Raw genomic sequence first — 5,492 nt, 5'->3', positions numbered from 1 at the left:
CATCCCATCTGTGATTTCGCGTGTCCCCCAGAGCCCTTCATATGGGGATGCAGGGCTCGGTCCCATCGCGCTCTCGGGGTGCCTGGGAACCAGCCCTTCTGTCTCAGAAGTCCTGATTTCCCTGACCCTTCCGGGTCAAGGGGTGGCTGGGTTGAGGGTGGACGGTGCGAGGCCTGGCAGAGCTGTAGGCCACGCAGGTCCAGGTGGGCAGGAGGCCTCGCTTTTGTGTGGAGGGAACACTAGGATGAGGTCAGAGAGTGCACTGGGGTTCAGGGAGAAGAATCCTGAGGGATGGCACATACGCAACACAGGTCACCATCGCCATCACGTGGGCCCACCGCAAGCATCACTCATCCATCCCTGCACTCCCGGAAACCGGGTCAGCCTCTGTCGGCTGAGCTGAGTGAACCACCAGGCGCCTCACGGTTATCGTCTGTGCCGTTGTCCTGGGCTGGACCACACCTGATGGGATCATCCCAGAGAAGCTTCGGGCCGCCTTGTGAGCAGATGTTGCTGTTATCTCCAGGGGTAGGTGACAGCTTGTTGGCAGGCCCCACAGCCAGGGCCTCAGTGACGGGGATCTGGCCGTGTCTGTTTTAAGTGGAACAGGCTGTTCTTCCATGTGGAGTCTCCCTCCATGATCCCCTGGGGTCAAGTCCTGATGGCTGGGTTGGCTCCCTCAGTGACTCCGACAGCTCTTGTCTCAGAGGTTCTGGGGTGCAGGCTGTGCTGGGGTGCAGGCTGTGTGGGGCCAGACCCCTGGAGTCAGACTTCTTGCCTCTTCTGCCCGGAGATGCTCTGGGCTCAGGGTGGGGCCAGATAGCTGTGTCACAGGGACACTTGCTGCTGTGGGTCGGGGTCCAGGGAGCACCCAGCCAGTAGAGGGTTAGAGGCCCTGAGAGGGACGTGACTGCGGTGTCCAAGCGGCCTGGTGGCCACCCTGTGTGCCCCCTCCCTGGTGGACCTACGTCACCTGGGGATTGCAGAGCAAAAGAAGTGCCGTCGGGATGACGTGAGGTCGGGGTTCTGTTACTTGCTGTGAATTGGGTCATGACCTGTGTCGGAATGTTCTCTGGCCTCCACTTGCCGCTGCAGACCAGGGTGTCTGGAGGGTGGGGGGTTGATGGAGGAATTGCTGACCACGCCGTGCAGGAAGGGGTGGAGGAGTGGGGCCCAGGGACACAGGAACTTTGGGGTCAGCTGGTTACAGGTTCAGTTGCAGAGGAGCATCTCCCTTCCTTAGCCAGGGAGGGGAAGCCCTCTTCTCACACCCGGCCTGGGTATGTTGTGGGGGAGTCATTTCCCGGGAGGAAATGGCCGTTATCAGGGAATGGGGTGCCGTTCCTGGGCAGCAGCAAGCGTCCCTTACGCTTGGGCTCTCCGAGACCCTGCTGCTGTAGGCGGATGTGATGGGGGAGCCCCCCAGGGCATGGAGAGCCAGCCGAAGGCAGCTCTGAGTGGGATCGCAGGGAAAGGGGAGGTGAGCCCCGCTCTTGGCGATCTTGGTCTCTCCACAGGGTCGTAGCTCCTCGGCACCTCACTTGTCAGACCCTCCATTCACCAAGTTAAGGATGAGTTTCACGATTTCGCAGTGCCATGCCTTCACTCCCTTTCTCTTCAGAAAAGCTGAGGAGGAAGAAGATAAAATGATACATTTGGGCTTAGTCTAGTGGAAGGGTTAAAGGTGTAAGGCTTTAGTTCTCCCCACCATTTCCTCATTTGGCAAAACAAGACTATTGAAAACACAAGACGAAAACCCAGAGGCTTGCACATACATTCGGGGCTTATTTACAGCATCCTCGGCATCTTCCTTTCCCTACAGTGCGAATTACTAAGTAGCACCACGGATCTCGTGTCTCCTACTTTATTCCTCTTTCCAGAATATTCCAGCCACCGAAGTGCTCAGCAGGAGCTGCTGTGTAAGAGTCCCCCGTGAGGCCCAAGCACCTGGGCTTAGCGACATGCAGGGTTGAATGCTGGGAGCCTGCTGTTGTCCCTGATTGAGGGTTCACCCCCCTGTATTTGTGTCACTCTTTCTACAGCAAATGCGTCTGTCCCCAGGGTGGGACGGCGAGCTTGTTAAATGGCCATAAGGCAGACTTTATTCAGGACCATCGAGATAGGCACAGGCACCATCAGTGGATGGGATGGAAAATCACTAAGCGCAAACCTCAGGGGTCCGGGGTTTTGGCTGAACCCACCTAGCAGGATTCTTGCTGCAGGCAGGCCAGGGTGATCAGAGGTCACCTGGGGATGGTGGAGGCTGAAGAAGACCATCAGATGTGAGGGCGGCAGGGGTTGGGGGGCACGGCGGCGGGGTTCATTTGCGGGAAGGATTTTATAAGGACGTGCCCAGATGGGCCTAGGCGGGGGTTCAGAATTCTGAGGTTTGGCCTGAGTCGTGTTGCTCCCGGCCACCTCTCCAGAGGAGATGTGCCTCTGACCCCGCGTCTTCCCCCAGAGGGCTGAAGTGGAAAAACCTGCACAGAACTTTCCCCTGGGACAGGTGAAGCGGATGGGATGGGGTGTGGGGCATTCCTGGGTCTTGACTCCATTCAGGGCCTGGGGGCTGGGTGGGGAAGGCACTTGAGGGAACCTCCCTGGAGCCCCAGGGAGCTTCAGCCGACTCCTAGGTCACCCCACCCACCAGAGTCCAGGCCTGCCAGAGTCCCCTCACACCTGTGCTCACCCTACCCTTACCCCGGCTCTACTCTCGCCCCCCGCCCTATTCTCGCTCCTCGCCCTACCCTTGCCCCTCGCTCTGGAGCTGCGATGCCAGCCTGGGGCTTTCAGTCCTGCCTTGATCTTTGTTTTGTACTGAAACTCAATCCCAGCCAGCCTCTGCCTTTTCCTCATGTTCTCATTGAATAGAAAGAAATGCATTTTTTTTTCCCTGAGACAGAGTCTTGCTGTGTTGCCCAGGCGGTTTTTTTTTTTTTTTTTTTTTTTTTTTTTTTTTTGTATTTTTAGTACAGACGGGATTTCACCATGTTAGCCAGAATGGTCTCCATCTCCTGATCTCGTGATCGCCCTCAGCCTCCCAAAGTGCTAGGATTACAGGCGTGAGCCACTGTGCCCGGCCCCCACCCCATTCTGTGATCCTGCAGGCAGGCCCTTAGTTTGTGCTGCTCTGCACTGCTTCTCTGTGTGTGCTAAAAGGTGAGGGAGAGTGTGCCCATTCCCAGGCAGCCATCTCCCCCAGGCACGCTTCCAGCTTCCCTATCTTAGTGTGCCTGAAGAAAGGGAAAGGAATGTGCTTTAGGCCCACTGTTTTTATTGGGGACCATTGTATGTATGTGGCTTGGTGATTACCCAGGAATCTCCCAAGTCTGTGCCCTGAGTTGCTTATCTGTGTTTTACAGCCTGAAAGATCAGGCTGCTCTTTGTTAGGAGAAGCGACTTCTTTGAACTGAGTGGTGTGGTTAGAAAGGGAGCAATTTCTAAGCTGCTTTTTGTTAGAAAGCTTTTTGCTGGGGACACTCTCCACCTTACCTACCGAAATGATTTCTTTCTGTTTCTTACATCTATTGGGTATTGATTTCAAGTAGAATGAGTGAATGCATTCATTCATCTAAGCGTATTGACTCCATTGTTTCTGTCACTGTTTTGATAGCAGATTCTCTCCTTTGGCCCTGCATCCTCTCTGGCTGGGCAGCTCTGGGCCAGCCATAGATGGAGGGGAGGGCGTGTGTGTGGCCATGTATGTGTTTCTGTCCTGGACAACACTGTCCTGAGGGGCCTAAGTGAGAAGTGCCCTCAACCAAGGAGATTCCTGCTGTGTGTGTGTGTGTTGTGTATGTGTGTTGTGTGTGTGTGGTGTGTGCGGTTGGGACAGTCGGGGAATCCTTTTTTTTTTTTTGAGACGGGGTCTCGCTCTGTCGCCCAGGCTGGAGTGCAGTGGCCGGATCTTGGCTCACTACAAGCTCTGCCTCCCGGGTTCACGCCATTCTCCTGCCTCAGCCTGCCGAGTAGCTGGGGTTACAGGCGCCCGCCACCTCGCCCGGCTAGTGTTTTTGTATTTTTTAGTAGAGATGGGGTTTCACCGGGTTAGCCAGGATGGTCTCGATCTCCTTACCTCGTGATCCGCCCGTCTCAGCCTCCCAAAGTGCTGGGATTACAGGCTTGAGCCACTGCGCCCGGCCTTTTTTTTTTTTTTTTTTTTTTTAATTTGAGACAGTGTTTCACTCTTGTCACCCAGGCTAGAGTGTAGTGGTGTGATCTCGGCTCACTACAACCTCCACCTCCCGGGTTTAAGCGATTCTCCTGCCTCAGCCTCTCAAGTAGCTGGGATTACAGGCGCCTGCCACCACGCCTGGCTCATTTTTGTATTTTTAGTAGAGACAGGGTTTCACCACGTTGGCCAGGCTGGTCTCAAACTCCTGACCTCAGGCGATCCACCTGCCACGGCCTCCCAAAGTGCTGGGATTACAGGTGTGGGCCACCGCGCACGGCCCGGGATCCTCTCTTTTTCGCAGAGATTGAGTGGTCACTGGCAGGGCGTCTGATGGGACTTTCTGAGATGCTGGGAATGTTCTCTGTGCTGTACAAAAGGGATGCCAGTAGCCACATGCCACGTGGAACAGTTGAAATGTGGCCAGCGTGAGATTTTTTAATCTTGCCTATTTTTGATGGACTTAAGTTGAAGCACCTGCCTGTGAGCGGCTACCGCGTGGGATGGGGACTGGAGGAAGCTGGAAAGCGCTCGCCTGCGTTTCGGGTGCTGGCCCAGCAGAGGGCGCCGGAGAGCGGCCGGAGCCGCAGGCGGGGTTGTGGGAAGACGCTGGGATCCCGTGCGCGCTGGGCCAGTGCGCAGACTGGCAATGGAGGAATTGAGTTCCTCGGAAACACAGTTCCTCCGTCTCCAGCCCGCACCGAGACAGTCGCTCTCACACGTACTTCTCACGGGCTCTTACTCGTGGTCCCGGTCTCCTCCCGGCCCCCACCTCCCAGCCCAGCGCGCACTGTAGACGCCACGTGATCTCCACGCTCTTCCTCCCGCGCCCCTTGCTCCCCCGACCCCCGTGGGAGTGGCCCATCCTCCCCGCGGAGACACCTGCAGTCACTGTCACTAGCTGAACTGCGCCCTCCTGAAAGCCCTATGTTGGAGTCCTACCCCCACCTCCGCCACCCCCGTACCCCAAAATGGGGCTGTATTTGGAGACAGGGCCTTTACACAGGTAACTAAAGTTAAAATGAGGACATTAGGGTGGGTCTTAATCCGACCTGCCTGTTATACAGTGGGGTTGCACCTTCATGTGAAGACGCAGGGAGAAGACAAGCCGTCTGCGAGCCAAGGAGAGAGGCCTCGGCGGAAACCAACCCTGCAGCACTTTCATCTTGAACTTCTGGCCTCCAGAACTGCGAGAAAATACATTGATGTTATATAGGGCTCCCAGCTGGTGGTACTTTGTTATGACAGCCCTAACACATGAATGCAGCCATCCGCACTGTATGAATGCACGCATACCCCACAGCACCCTTGCTCTGGCTCA

Source organism: Colobus angolensis, unplaced genomic scaffold, assembly GCF_000951035.1.
Source record: "Colobus angolensis palliatus isolate OR3802 unplaced genomic scaffold, Cang.pa_1.0 Scaffold96, whole genome shotgun sequence".
Taxonomy (NCBI): domain Eukaryota; kingdom Metazoa; phylum Chordata; class Mammalia; order Primates; family Cercopithecidae; genus Colobus; species Colobus angolensis.
Note: the sequence above shows the minus strand (reverse complement) of the source record.